At 41.1% G+C, this 16,818-nt stretch overlaps 1 long non-coding RNA gene across 1 annotated transcript; it reads left to right on the forward strand.

The window, feature by feature from the left end:
* Nucleotides 1–4,829: 4,829 nt before the first annotated feature.
* On the forward strand, nucleotides 4,830–12,592 carry XB5733233.L. Its single transcript, XR_001932747.2, has 2 exons — nucleotides 4,830–5,240; nucleotides 12,045–12,592. It is a non-coding gene; the product is annotated as an uncharacterized XB5733233 L homeolog (long non-coding RNA).
* Nucleotides 12,593–16,818: the final 4,226 nt, after the last annotated feature.

Below are 16,818 nucleotides of genomic sequence, written 5' to 3' on the forward strand. Positions count from 1 at the left end.
TTACTATATGTACCATCTCTCCCTACTATACCTGCTATCCTACAGTCCCTTCCCAGAGACTATTATCCCACTGTTACTAAAGGCACCGTCTCTCCCTACTATACCTGCTATCCTACAGTCACAGTCTCTTCACAGAGACTATTATCCCACTTTTACTATAACCACCATCTCTCCCTACTATACCTGCTATCCCACAGACAAAGTCTCTTCCCAGAGACTATTATCCCCACTGCTACTATAGACACATCTCTCCCTACTATACCTGCTATCCCACAGTCACAGTCCCTTCCCAGAGACGATTATCCCACTGTTACTATAGGCATCATCTCTCCCTACTATACCTGCTATCCCACAGTCACAGTCCCTTCCCAGAGACAATTATCCCACTGTTACTATCGACACCATCTCTCCCTACTATACCTGCTATCCCACAGTCACACTCCCTTCCCAAAGACTATTATCCCACTGTTACTATAGACACCATCTCTCCCTACTATACCTGCTATCCCACAGACAAAGTCTCTTCCCAGAGACTATTATCCCCACTGCTACTATAGACACATCTCTCCCTACTATACCTGCTATCCCACAGTCACAGTCCCTTCCCAGAGACGATTATCCCACTGTTACTATAGGCACCGTCTCTCCCTACTATACCTGCTATCCCACAGTCACAGTCCCTTCCCAGAGACAATTATCCCACTGTTACTATAGACACCATCTCTCCCTACTATACCTGCTATCCCACAGCCACACTCCCTTCCCAGAGACTATTATCCCACTGTTACTATAGGCACAATCTCTCCCTACTATACCTGCTATCCCACAGTCACACTCCCTTCCCAAAGACTATTATCCCACTGTTACTATAGGCACCATCTCTCCCTACTATACCTGCTATCCCACAGTCACAGTCCCTTCCCAGAGACTATTATCCCACTGCTACTATAGGCACCATCTCTCCCTACTATACCTCAGCCTCAGTTCCTTCCCAGAGGCACCATCTCAAACTATACATGATACCGTGGTCACAATTAATTTTAGGGGATGTTGACTATTGCAGGTGCTGTCCGCAGAGTCAAAAAGTGATTTTGTGACGTTCTATTGAACAATGTGCACAAAAAATCTCCTGAAGGCAGCTCTAGTTATCGTTCCCAGGGCTGGATCTATTATATATATATACATATAGTCACTTGGGCCCCTGCCTCAGGCGATAAAAACTGCAAAAGAAAATCCCCAAACACGCTGCTGGATCCTTGCTGCTAAATCCAATGCCAAAGTATTTGTGTGTATGAGTGTGTGTGTGTGTGTGTGTGTGTGTGGGGGGGGGGTGTATCTGCTTCTCTAGTGACTGGTGTGGGCAGAAGTCTAGTGCCGAGGGCAGCCCACACCTATAAACCTGACCAAGCTTGTCATCTGAGATTTAATGTGATCACAGAGGGAGACAGCACATGAATCACAGGGTGAGAGGGTTACATTTGTCTTCCTCTGAATATATGAATTTCTGATGGTCTCTGGAATTTATCACATTGCAATGAGTCACATTGTGCAGCCCCTATCTGGCCATGGGCAATATTTTTATCTATGATTTTTATATTAGTTATACAGCATAATATGAATATGGACTGCTTCAGTGGGAGAGAAAAAGAAATAACTGATTTAATACAGGGAAATACAAAAACACTGCTGAGAAATGATCTTCTATTCAGGTTTGTGAAACTACAGGACAAATACAAGGTAGGCTTGAATTTCTGCTTAGAGTTACTGAAATGCCACTATGAAAAGATTGATTATTAGAGTCTGCTGGATGGAAGTATTTTGAGTGAGAGCCAACTCTTAAAGGAGTAGGAAAGGTATTTTTTAATTTCAGATGATAGACAGCACCAATCGCAGATGTCTTTTCTTTAAACGCCTTAATTAAGACATAGGCTTTGTCATAGCCCATGTCTTATTAAAGGCGTTTTAAGAAAAGACATCTGCGAATGGTGCTGTCTATCATCTGAAATTCTGGAAATTAGTTGGAAGTGGAAACTGTGGGACTTGCACCAGACAAAAAAGCAATCAGGAGATATGAGTGCTGACTAAATCCTTGCTGAAGGAATTTTTTAATACCTATCTGTAATTGTTGCTTGGGCGCACCCCTCCTGAACCGCTAAACTTTCACTGCCTTATTCGGTCTCCCTCACTGACACTGTGCCATTGAATTTTACCCCTTTACTGATTTTGCGGCCACCATGTTGGTCGCGTGCGCGTCACGTCCTGTGTATCCCTCTGTGAATTGCGCAACAATGACGTTGCCTTGTACCACCTGACCTTATTATCACCTCTCGCATGGGGGTAGTAAAGGATCTTGTACGCATGGACAGGACTACTGTGCATGTGCGAGTCCTATTAGAGCCGATTTGGATAGTGAGAGGCAGGTCTGGACTGGGAGTCAAAATAGGCCTTGGCATTTTAAGTACACAAAGGCCCAAACAGTCCTCCACCAGCCCACTAAATATTGACTGTCCATGGGACATTACTGCAGCCCCTCTGGCATTTGCCAGAACCCACAGATTGCCAGTCCGGGCCAGGCCCCTTGCAAAATTTTTTAATACGATCTTGGATTACAGCTACAGGGAAAAACATATAGAGGAACGATTCCTGTGAGTATCTTTCCACTTTGTGGCCAATGTGTTTAACTTTATTTGTAATTACCTTTCCTTCTCCTTTAAGGAAAATGGATCATTTTCTCTGTAGTCCATTCAGGAAGAACGGTGGTGATCCACAAATACTTACCAATTCTGTTCCCCTCTCTATGACACACTGCTTTTCTGCTTGCAAATCCTTATATTCATGTTCCCATGGAATATTCAATTAATAGCCAAACAGTGTGCCATAAAGGGTTACATGTTCCATTTACAAGAACTTGAAGATTTGGCTCACTGTGGCTCTTCCTGAAAAGACAACGGTGATCAAAAAAACCCTGTGTGACCTGACGTGAACAGAATGGATAACAGAATGACTTGAAGTCCAACCACACCCATAACAACATTATTTCATCAGCCCTTTTAGAGTTTCAATAGCTTACTCCAAAGGTGTTCCATCAACCTTGATATGAACAGGCCCCTCACTGAGAATGTTCATAGGGGCAACTGGCAGTCAAGGAACATTAGACACAGAGTTACACAGTAGAAAGTACCATATAGATGTTATAATATGATATTATACATATATACAAAGGTAAATGCATTCCACTGGACCATGCTGATGGGTTTCAAATGGATACCTTCCTGGTTAGCAACTTCCAAACACCCTTCTCATCGCTTGTATTTGCTTTGCAACAGTTCCTTCCTCTGCAACAACTTCCCCTTTTTTTCGTTTCAGTACATGAGAATCAAACAAGTTCTGGGCATGTGACCAGAGCACACGATTTAGTCATTAACAGGTCAGTTTTGGTTTTGTGCCACATAGTCAGTACATTGCATGGACCACTGACCAATCCAATACATAGAATGAAATAGAGAAGGCTATAAACATATATTGAGTGCCACACCTATGTGCATATGGCATACCATGATATAGCATTACGGCTGGCAGTGACTCCAGGCAAAATCCTGGGTGGTTGCACTGCTCTCCTTGTTAGTTGCTGCTATTCCAAAACTACAGTCCCTTCCCAAAGGCTATTATCTCACTGCTACTATAGGCACCATCTCTCCCTACTATACCTGCTATCCCACAGTCACACTCCCTTCCCAGAGACTATTATCCTACTGTTACTATAGGCACCATCTCTCCCTACTATACCTGCTATCCCACAGTCACACTCCCTTCCCAAAGACTATTATCCCACTGTTACTATAGGCACCATTTCACCCTACTATACCTGCTATCCCACAGTCACACTCCCTTCCCAGAGACTATTATCCCACTGTTACTATAGGCACCATCTCTCTCTACTATACCTGCTATCCCACAGTCACACTCCCTTCCCAGAGACTATTATCCCACTGTTACTATAGGCACCATCTCTCCCTACTATACCTGCTATCCCACAGTCACACTCCCTTCCCAGAGACTATTATGCCACTGTTACTATAGGCACCATCTCTCCCTACTATACCTGCTATCCCACAGTCACAGTCCCTTCCCAGAGACTATTATCCACTGTTACTATAGGCACCATCTCTCCCTACTATACCTGCTATCCCACAGTCACACTCCCTTCCCAGAGACTATTATCCCACTGCTACTATAGGTGCCATCTCTCCCTACTATACCTGCTATCCCACAGCCACACTCCCTTCCCAGAGACTATTATCCACTGTTACTATAGGCACCATCTCTCCCTACTATACCTGCTATCCCACAGTCACACTCCCTTCCCAGAGACTATTATCCCACTGCTACTATAGGCGCCATCTCTCCCTACTATACCTGCTATCCCACAGCCACACTCCCTTCCCAGAGACTATTATCCCACTGTTACTATAGGCACCATCTCTCCCTACTATACCTGCTATCCCAGTCACAGTCCCTTCCAAGAGACTATTATCCCACTGTTACTATAGGCACCATCTCTCCCTACTATACCTGCTATCCCACAGTCACAGTCCCTTCCCAGAGACTATTATCCCACTGTTACTATAGGCACCATCTCTCCCTACTTTACCTGTTATCCTACAGTTACAGTTTTAAAATCAAGATGCCACTGAAATATTTAAATGTTTGGAGACAATGGATCTCTTTTTTGTCTTTTGGTTACCAGTTTGTATTTGGTGCTTCAGAACAGGGTAGGGCCGATCTCAAGCACCAATGAGTTTATAAGAGTTTGTTTAGTGAGCTTGTTAACAAGGGGCAAAGATCAGGTGTTTCCTAAAGAGCAGAGTGCATGATGCTTATCATTAGTGAGCTTACAGGCAGCCTTTAACTCTCTCACTTGAACAAATCACCTGATTGTGACAGTGAGCTTTTTTCACAAAGTGAATAGTTCCACCCAGGGCTGGCCACACACTCATTCCTCTGGGACTCGGCCAGAGAAAGAAACACAAAGCACATTTTCAGAGTGGAAATATTTACAAACCAAAGGGGACGGATATCTGCCTACTCAAAGCTACAGTGGAACCGAAGAGAGAGGGAGAGGAGGCTAGTTTCTCCAGCCCCAGGGACTGGTTCTGCTAGCAGTCACTGCTTATTTTCTTCCCTATCAGCCCTTGTTGGGTTTGCCTGGACTTGAATCGTGAAAAGAAGCTAAACTCCCAGTAAGTAACATCTGGAAGAGATCTCTTGCTCACTCTGTTCTCTCTGTTGTCTCGCTGGGCTTGGATTCTGGATTCTTTCTGTTGCTTTATTCTCTCTCCTGATTCTAATACATGCACAACATGCACCTTCGATCAATGGCACACCCTGGCAGTGCCAGCATTTGGGTTGCAAAACATTCAAAATTGCCTTGAATGGTAATCAACCAGACATTGCCTGTGCACAGGTAGTGTGTGGGTGATAACCATTCAAGTCAATGGTGGGGCAATTTTTAAAGTTTTGTCACCCACCTTGTTTTACCTGACAATGTTTTGCCTTAAAACACACACAGGTAATCCTGCAACCAACCAGAGATGTGCTTTCATTGCTCTTAGCAAGTTCTTGTTTGGTTGCTATGGGACAATTTGCCCCAGTGCTCACAGAGATCATTTTACATCTTTTCAGACTGCCAGCTGTTTTAAAACTACAATTCCCAGCATCCCCTAGAAGCTGAGTATTTTGAATTTCACCCAGAGGGTCAGATTCCATAGCACTTACAGATCTCTATTAAAGCTTTAAGACATGTTACATATATCTATTATTACATTGTAGAGCAGCATATTTTTTCTATTATCCAATTACCAGTGTGTCCAGGTGGCACCAAAAGATCACACTGGGGATGTGCATAACCTCATTATTACTTGTATAGTATAACCCTGGTTACAGAAGAGGGGTAGTAGCATGAAATTCCAGTGACTCTCTCCTGCCCTTTCACTGGCATTTCATGCGGCACAGCCTGACACACCCCAACACGCCCCGAAAGATACACGACTACTATTCCTGCAGACTATTTCTTACTCATTTAGAAAAAGGGAAGCATTGTGTTTTCTAAGACTGGAGTGTTCATGCACGGCTGCAAACTCTTTGGTCTGTAGTTGGCCTTCCCTTCCTGTCTGTAAAACAACAAATGTCATTGTTTGTTTCTGTGGATGGTTATAGCCATCATTCATTTTTAAGGGGCCGGTAGCATACAGACATAAACAAGCTTCTTATACAAATAGGTACAACTCCAAGGGTTTCATGTCTCCAATGATAACAGAATACACCCGCCTGTCTTAAAGGGTCCTCCTGGCTTCTTTTAAGGGGGAGTATAGCACAATAGGAGGGCTATGGTAGGTAATAAGTAAGGTTGTAGCTGTTGCAGTTTAGGTAATTGCCCTTTCACTGAAGCAAGGAAGCAGAAACATCTAAATCATTGTACATTCAGATCTTAATATTTCACATAAACAAAAGAAAACATAAAATAAAAAAATGAAAGTGTAGGGGGTTATTTAGATCTGGGCATTGTGATTCAAGGATCAATTTAAATGGTGTAATATAATGCAGCTCTCTTACTGTAGGATACAAATTCCCTTACTAAAGGTGACAGCGTGGCAATCTATTTATGGGTCCCAAACTACAGGTTCAGATATGTTTTCTCCTATGGCTGTCTGATGGAACAAGCATACACCAGACCCCCTCTAAAAAAATATTTGAAGGGGCCTGGCGGGGTCTGCTTCCTCTGTAGTTACAACACTGATCAATGGGTAAGAACCAAATACAATCTGTGCCTCGTGCTTTTGACTTCAATGGCATCTGCTTGTCACTACCTACATGGGGTAAATTTGGGCCCAGAAATGGCCCAATATTTTTAATGCACTCACTGCCAACATCATGAATAATTCTATCCTGTTTGGCAGGCTGGCCAGGGTTGCCATAATCACGTATGACTCACAACAACTATTAGAGAAAGAGCTATGTCACAATTCTTGGTGTTTTGTTGCCACAGCCTATCCCATGTCCTACAAGTGTTAACAGTTTCAGAAACTTTGAGACTTTGAGCTAGAATACATGTTTGCTTGAATAGTGGGATGGTAGGCCAAGGATTATTTTAAAATGAGCTTACACACCCCTATATTTATGTGTGTGATTAATGGACATGCCAAGGAATTGACTCACAAGTCATGACCAGAAAAACAATCCAGAACTCACAGTACAAAAAGCTAACATCCCTTCTATATGATCCTAAAGGGAGGCCACAGCCACAACCATTTTTAAATCTATTGTATGCCTTACACTACTGTGACTCAGGTGGGTGGCCATGCAAAGCTTCCTAGTAATGTTATCATATACTGACTGACTAAGGTCATGCTGCCCTTTAAGGAATAGTGCTCACTACTACTATATGCGACCTGCTGCATTCTGTAGGGGGAGGTCTGAACCTGGACAATGGCTGGAATGCTGCTAGTCTCCATTTATTTCACTGTGCAAACAGAACTTCAACTGATCCCCAAAACTACAACTCTTTACACTGTTCTCAGGCTTCCTGCTCAGTAAAATCCAGTTTTACAAATGATACAAATTGCTGAATGGGTGTTGAACAAGAGAATATGACTTACAGGTATGGGATCTGTTATGAATGCTTGGGGCCTGGGGCTTTCCAGATAATGGATCTTTCTGTAATTTGGATCTTCATACCTTAAAGGGATACTGTCATAGGAAAACATGTTTTTAACACATCAGTTAATAGTGCTGCTCCAGCAGAATTCTGCACTGAAATCCGCTTCTCGAAAGAGCAAACAGATTTTTTTATATTTAATTTTGAAATTTGACATGGGGCTAGACATATTGTCAGTTTCCCAGCTGCCCGCAGTCATGTGACTTGTTCTCTGATAAACTTCAGTCACTCTTTACTGCTGTACTGCAAGTTGGAGTGATATCACCCTCCTCCCTTTCCCCCCAGCAGCCAAACAAAAGAACAATGGGAAGGTAACCAGATAGCAGCTCCCTAACACAAGATAACAGCTGCCTGGTAGATCTAAGAACAGCACTCAATAGTAAAAAGCCAAGTCCCACTGAGACACATTCAGTTACATTGAGTAGGAGAAACAGCAGCCTGCCAGAAAGCATTTCCATCCTAAAGTGCTGGCTCTTTCTGAAATCACATGACCAGCCAAAATGACCTGAGATGGCTGCCTAAACACCTTTATTATAAATAATTATGTGTATAATTAAAAAAAAAAATACACTTGCTGGTTCAGGAAATAAATTATATTGTAGAGTGAATTATTTGCAGTGTAAACATTGTAATTTAGAAATAAAAACAACACCATAAAAATCATGACAGAATCTCTTTTAAAGGAGAAGTAAATCCTTGCTACTAAAATCCCCCTACTCTCCTACCCTACATAGAACCCCCCTCCTTGCTCTCCACAGTCTAGGTGGTACCTTCGCTAAATGCCCCTAACTCTTTACTTACCCCTTGGTGCAGATTCAGGGCATCGGAGTTCACGGCAGCCATCTTCTTCTCTTCGGTAATCTTCAGGAAGTAAGTGCCATATCTGCGCATGCACATTTGGCGCAATTTTCTGTTTCATGACAACTATGCATGAGCCGAAAGTCACAGAAATTGCCGAAGCGCTGGAAGAAGACCCGAAGATTACCGAATCGGCTGAAGATGGCGCCCGTGAACGCTGCTGGACAGAATCTGCAGGAGTAAGTAAAGAGTTAGGGGCATTTAGGTACCATCTAGGCTGGGAGGGGGGAGCAGGGAGGGGGGTCTATGTAGGGTAAAGGGGGTAGGGGATTTTATTAGTAAGGGTTTGTTTCTCCTTTAAGTCTACTAGAAAATCATGTAAATATTAAATAACCCCAATATGCTGGTTTTGCTTCCAAGAAGCTTTAATTATATCTTAGCTGGGATCAAGTACAAGGTACAGTTTTATTATTACAGACAGCGTCTGATTACAGAGAAAAAGAAAATTTTTTAACATTTGGATTAGTTTCCGTAATTCGGAGCTTCCTGGATAACGGGTTTCCAAATAATGGATAAATGCAAAAAGAAAGACTTACACTCGCACACCCTGGCCGTCCAGACTCCAGCGACTCCCAGGTGCTCGATGCCAGAGGGAATGAGCAACCTCAAAAACAACGTAGAAATAGGACACACCGGCACAACATGGGTAATTCCAGCAGGGAAAACCTTGCTCGTTTATTGCGGATGCAACGTTTCGGGGCGTGACCCCTTGCTTGAGAAAGGGGTCACGCCCTGAAACGTTGCATCCGCAATAAACGAGCAAGGTTTTACCTGCTGGAATTACCCATGTTGTGCCGGTGTGTCCTATTTCTTCCAAATAATGGATCCCATACATGTATAATACTGCCAGAACCATGGGCCAAGCCTGCAGTTTGCTACAAAGGTCACAACAACAAAAAAAGCTGATAAATCCAAGAACTGACCATACTGTTCATAAATCTCATGCAATGATTGGAGACGTGTATGAGTTGTTAGATAATCATTAGCAGCCTGCATATACCGGGGTCTGAATGATAATGAATGGCTGCCTGCTTGGAACAGGGGCAAGACAAATGGTTAGGCTCCCATCACTAAGCTTGTGAATTATATTCGCCATTATTGATAAGTTATAAACCACCTGCAGGACTCCCCTAAACACTTATTGGAATGTTTATCAAAAAAGAGCCAACCAGGACCACTTGTGGTTACACAGGTCCAAGTTGCCATTTGCTCTGGTTTGAATTCCATTGGGTGGACCAGACCACACACTGGTACATCTCTTTGTCATATAACTGCAATTGGGATAGTGGTGTGCTGGGTCTTCTTATACCAGTAAATGAAACAATAAATGTAATCTGATATATGTTTTAATGATATCTTTCATTAAAAGAGAAATTTGCCTTAACGGAGTTGTTGACCTTTAAATTACAATGTACAGAGTGACATTCTAAGACAATCTGCAATTGGTTTTCATTTTTTATTATTTGTGTTTTTTATGTTATTTAGCTTTTTATTCAGCAGTTTGTAATTTCAACAATATGGTTGCTAGGGTCGAAATTTCCCTAACAACCATGCCTTGACTTGAATAAGAGACTGGAATATTAATAGGAGAGAGCTTGAATGACGAGTAATAAAGTAGCAATAACATTACATTTGTAGCCTTTATTTTTTAGATGGAGTCAGTGACCCCCTTTGAAAGCTGAAAAGAGTTAGACGTAGGCAAATAATTAAAAAATAATAAAAAATGAAAGCCAATTGAAAAGTTGCTTTGAATTAGCCATTCTATGACATACTAAGCCACATATTTAATAAAAGGCACTAAGTTTGCCCACTTGCAATAACCCATACCAGCTATAAGATGTTTGCTTTTAAACAGGTTACCAGGAAATTCTACCTGCTGGTTGATTGCTATTGGTTACTTCACCTGGGCAAACTTGGTGCCTTTTTATTACATAACTCCTTACATTACATAAGTTAACTTAAAGGTAAACCACACCTTTAAGTGATAAACACACATACAGTATGATATGATTGTTGGTTTCAAATTGTTTTATATGGATGAAAGATCATCTTTCAATATTTCTTTTCTGCAGAAAGAGGAAGTTCTGTTCTATTAAACCCTTTATTACCAGTGCATGGATGTAAATATTTCAATATCTGTGGCTCCTCGCTGCTCTGAGTCTCCGGCACAAACACTGCAGTAGATTGAGAGCAAAGTGATTCAAAGCTCCCAAAAGGAGACCTTTATCTAAAGGGATATTAAGGTTCATTTATCATACAGGAGCAAGGTACAAAGTGCAAAAATACAGATACAAAGCGCCATGCCATTTCCTTACAATGCACAAAACACTGTCATACCTCCCAAAATTTTGGAAATAAAAAGAGGGACAAAAAATTTGGAGTGCGTAGTGCGGCGAAAATGTTTGTGACCACGCCCGTTAATTACCATGTTTAGTTACAAAATTTGGCAGGTTATGAAAGTTTGAACATATTTCTGTGTTTTTCCCCCCAATTATTACAGTTTTGCTAATGAAGGTAAATTGCCCTTTAAGCTGTGAGTCTAACTTTTCCCAAGGGACCTGTTATCTTATATTGTTACATTTACTTATTTCCTTATCTCAAAATTGTTACAAAAGTATCTTATTAAACAGCTGTGGCTGTTCTGGGAACTCTGCCAAAAGCCAATTAAGTTAGAAACTTTGTTTCTTTTTCTGGCTGTTCAGTGCAGAGAAAAACTGGACTTTCCAGTACAAATGAGGGACTGCAGGTTAAGCTGTCAAAAGAGGGACTGTCCCTCTAAAAACAGGACAGTTGGGAGGTATGCACTGTTCCTTTGCAGCTCATACATTCTAGTCTGTAAGTTTATAGTCAATAAGACACACTATATACTTGCAAATGTTATTCCTGTGCCTATAGGAGTGCAACATGTGTTTCACTTATAATTTATATTGGCCAAATTCAAGTGCCTGGCTGAACCAAATCTGAATCCAAAAGAGCATGTGACTTTTCATCACACAACAAGGAAGTCAAAAATTTTTGCTTATTTCAGTTCGGATTCAGTTCGGTATTCGGCCTAATCTTTCGCAAAGGTGTATATATATATATATATATATATATATATATATATATATATATATATATATATATATATATATATATATATATATATATATATATATATATATATATATATATATATATATATATATATATATATATATATATATATATATATTTATGCTGTCGATGTAAATAGAATCTGAGTGCTGTCAGGAGAATAATAGGGTTTATTTACCAAATCAGAACTTACATGACTAGGGCACCTGGGAAACTGACATGTCATGCATTCATTACACAGCACAACACTGACCCGATTTAATTTTCTAATTGCATTAATCTATATGAAACTTTTGTATTCAAAAAGCAAAATGTCCTCCACCCATTCAGTAGTGTATAAACAATGCCACTAACATAGTTCCTTATATTTCCCTAGGTTTGGGATGGCTGAGTGTCAGTGTGTTCTCTGGTGCATCTTCTGGGTGTTGGTCCTCATCTTCCTTGGCTGGCCAATAAGCATTTTCCTTGGTGCCCTGTATGGGTTTCTGTCTCCTCTCACCACCTGCATAGGACTGGACAAGTTCACTGATCTTCTGCTCCAAGGAGTCAACCTGGGCAGGACCTGTGCTGAAAATGCCCGTACCGGCAAATCATTGTGCTAGGGGGAAGGAGATGGACTCTCGGCAACCTGATCATAAATTTCATCTCAATCCAAGAACACATTCCAGCCTCTGTCTGCTTCTGCAGGGCAGGGGTCCTTCCCAGCTGGGAAGCCACAAGATTAATCTAACACAATGATGGTGCTGTATCTCCCAAGTTTCTTGTTTAGAAGGAACACATACTCCAGCAGGAAGATTTCTTTATCAGGCAGTTATTAATTGGCTTGTTATATGTCATGTGTCCGTTCTGGCACATTTTATATCATGACATGTATTGTAACTAGTTTGTACTCATATATGGAATAAAAAAAATCAGATGTTTCAATACCGGTGATTGTTCATATATTATTTATATCATATTCATACTATACTATATCATATTCATACTCTAGATACATGTATTTTCATGGTTCCTATGGTTCAAGCCACACATTTGGTCAGGGCACCCTCAACTCATGACAGTATATGGAAACTTTGCTGTTTAGACCATTCAAAAGTAATTCTAAGCCATTTTAGGGCAGAGAATAAAAAGGGGTCATTTATGACCTCAGAGACAGTGCCCTATGGCAGGACATGGCTAATTGGTGACTCCTGAAACTGCAGTTTGCTCCCCATGCCGGATTTTACATCTGTCACAAGGGCCAGAATGTGGTATTTCCTGGGGTGCAAGTGCTTGTTGGATGATAACTAAGGGGTGTTATTTTTGTGCCCCTTAGTGCTTTAGCACTTTCACCCCAGGGAAATTAAAATGGCCTCCTACGTGTTTATCCCAAAAATGTATCTATTCAGAGCATATGTTTTTAGATGGGGTCGGTGATCCCCTTTTGTAAGAGTCAGAAGAAGGAGGCAAATAATTGAAAAAATATAAAATATATAATCAAGACCAATTGAAATGTTGCTTTGAATTAGCCATTCCATAAAATACTACAACCTACAGTTGAACTAACTGCAAAACATTAAATTTTGATATAAGCTTCATCATACCGAAATAAGAAGTTTTCTAACTATAATCAATTAAAAATTCTAAACCATTTCTGAAATATTCAAGTTATTTTTCATTCTCTCCCCCCCCCCCCTCAGTATCTGTCTCTCTTCATTCTGTCTACATTGGGAGTATGATTTTGAATGACAGTTAAATCCAATATATCTTTTAGGGGGCTCCTTTTGCCTAGAAGATGTATTAGAGAAATCCTGTCTCTCTACATGCAGAGTTTGTGCCAAAGGCAGTTATTTTGTTAGATTTTGTTTGTAGTGGAATCAGTTAGTTGGGTGAGTTCTAATACACCTGCTAGGAAAAGTAGCCCCCTCCCTATAAGAGATATTGGATATAACTGTCAATGAAAATCTGACACCCATCTCCTGCATGAACAGAGATGATGAGAAACTGATGCTGAGGGAGGGATAGTGAAGATAAACTTTATTATTTCAAAAATGATTCAGACTATTTAATTGATTGTATTAACAAAGTTTCTTATTTCACTATGATGAAGCTTATATTACATTTTCATTTTCACAATAGTTCCCCTTTAAGGGTGAACCACCCACTTAACAGTTACTTTGGTAGATGCTGGAAACTGCCAACGCTGAGTGTGTGGAGCACATCATCCAGACCCAGATTCACTCTGGAAAGATAAACATGATATTTATCTACCCTTTGTCCTGGCAATGCTATTCCTACAACTTGACTAAAGAACAAGATTTTGATCGAAAGGTAGTATACACTTTAAAATGTACTTTACCTAAAATTGAAAATGCAAGGGTATGTAACATGAACATGAGTCTTCCATGTAATCATGTGACCTGTGTTGCAAGAAATTGTTGAGGGTGTGCCAAAGCCATAATGAACACTGAAATAAATGTTCCTTTGTTGTAATGTCAGTTAAACGACCAGGGAGACAAGCTTTGCTCTCCTTATGGAACATTCTCTGCCTCAGTATAATTTGTAGCAAACTGTAATTGGGGTGTTTGCTCAATAACCATGTGACAACTCCTAGTCATTAAACATGGCCTGCAAAAGCAACAACACTAACTAACTGCTAAACCAGTCTCTTGTCCCAAATCCATCATAAGCTGTAAATCTGAATTGTTTCTCTAAAGCAGCGATCCCCAACCAGTGGCTCGCGAGCAACATGTTACTCACCAAACATTTGGATGTTGCTCCCAGTGGCCTCAAAACAGCTGCTTATTTTTGAATTCTTAGCTTGGAGCCAAGTTTTGGTTTCATAAAAAACGGGTACTGCCAAACAGAGTCTCCTGTAGGCTGCCAGTCCACATAGGGGCTACCAAATAGCCAATTGCAGCACTTATTTGGCAGTTCAGAAAAAAAAAATTATGTTTTGTTGCTCCCCAATTCTTTTTAGATCTGAATTTGGCTCATGGGTAAAAAAAGGTTGGAGACTCCTGCTCTAAAGAGTACGATCAACCTGATGACCCTTAAAGTTTTCCTCTCTAAGCCTGGACCTTTGTGGCCTTTTCATAAATATGGACCTGATTTACCAAATAAATTTATTTTATTAAAGCTGGCCATAGACTTCCCCATCTCCCGACCTGCCACTAACCATTCCGATCACATAAAGTAGTAAAAGAACAGATCAGCTGATGTTCTGCCCCTGACAGCAATCGAAAAGTTAAGAAAGTTATGTCCGACTGAAAATCGTACGATCGGCAATACATGCAGAAACCTGTCAGATCAACCAAACTACCGATCTCAGTGGGATGAAAAATGCCAGGACTCTCCATACACGGCCCGAAAAATGTACAAATCGAGGATTCGTACGATCGGATCTTTGCGTCTATGGCCAGCTTAAAAGTCAGCAAATTCTGAAGTTTACTTAATCTGTTTTTTTACCCGCCCTGTGCCTATCACTGTACAGCTGTGCTGTAATTGTGATAGGCCGAAAACAAATACCACCCAATACAATCCTAACTTGTCCTTTACAACCAGCATTCTGACCAATATGCAACTCCTTTTCCTATTTGGTATTGGAACAAGAGCGTTTAAAGTAATGCTGCTATCCTAACTTGCATTTTCTCCAACCCAAGCCTACTCAACCAGCATTGGGCTGTTCCACTTATCACTGCTATACTTGTATTATAAATGCTGTCCAGTCCATCAAAATGCTCATTTGGACATTTTGAGTTGAAAACAATCCATACCAGAGATGAGAGGTGATTTCCATTACAATGGGAGGCAACACAGATGTTTCCAGGCATTTCTCCATCTACTTCAATCCAGTGCAAAAAACACCCTTAATCCTCATTTGTCTACAAAGATTTGGGGGTACGTTTACTAACGTTGGAGATAAATATCTGGGGATATTTCTGGAGATGTTGCCCATAGCAATCAATCAGATCTTTGCTTTTGTTTTCTAACTTATAGGTGGGTGTAAATCTAATTTCTGATTGGTTGCCATGGGCAACATCTCCAGAAATAATGGCCAGATTTGAGCATCTTAATGTAATCAAATGTAAGGGTGGCAGTATAAAATGGGCAGGCAAGGTAAAATGAGCAATGCTCAATAAACTCATGGAAGAGATTAAGGGATAGAAATAAAGTAGTGTAACAAACACACATCACATTCCCAGTGAAAATGGTACATTACTTAATCTTCCCCTCCCGCTGGTTATCCCAGGGGGTTATTTTACATTGATTAATTTGCTTATTTGGAACAGTAAACTATACAAGGTGGAGCCCATTACCCTAGATACAAGGAAGCACTACTCCTTATCTTAAATAGTATTGCATTTTTCTTTATTCTGGCTTTATTGCCTTATAATATTTAGCAACCTACATGTTGGTGTCATACTCCGATATACTATACCCATGTGCAATGAACTGCAGCAGCTTTTTCCAGCCACTTTCTGCAACTCTTTTGGTTGCCCTATGTAATTAACCCTATAATGTGACAAATTAAGCTTTGTGTACATTGGCCCGTTCTGATAGTCTGATCCAGCGGCAGTCAGCCATACCCTGATGCTGGAAACTGGATTGTATTGTTTGGACATTACAGGATAAATCAAATCTATTGACTTTGTACTTAGATATCGGTTCTGAGTATGTAAATGAATCTGCCTTATCAGAAATTGTATCAGACTTAATCACAAGTCAATGTTCCTATTTGGCTGCTTGTGCAGAGGTCACAGTGGAGCCACTGCTTTGCAGAACTTACCCAGAGTGCATCTGCATTGACACTGGGGGTAGAGGAGCAGCCAGTGAGGGGCACAGCTCCTTGATCTCATCTTGAATAAACACTGATTTTGTAAGGGCAGAGACATGCATGGAGATTCGGGGAGATTTAGTCACCTGGCGACAAATCACCTCTTCTGGCGACTAATAGGGTTGCCACCTGCCCAGTATTTCACCAGCCTAGCCGGTAAAATACCAGCCAAGGCCGGGCCGGTATTACAAATTTACCAGCAATGCATTAGCCGGTAAATTTGTATCCCTATGGTTCTGCCCCTGGCCCCCCTCAGATACACCCCTCTCCCCATCTCACCTAATCCAAGGGTTGCAGTCCCATCCTCGTGAAACTCCGCCCACGAAAAATCATA

Source organism: Xenopus laevis, chromosome 8L, assembly GCF_017654675.1.
Source record: "Xenopus laevis strain J_2021 chromosome 8L, Xenopus_laevis_v10.1, whole genome shotgun sequence".
In the NCBI taxonomy this organism is placed as follows: domain Eukaryota; kingdom Metazoa; phylum Chordata; class Amphibia; order Anura; family Pipidae; genus Xenopus; species Xenopus laevis.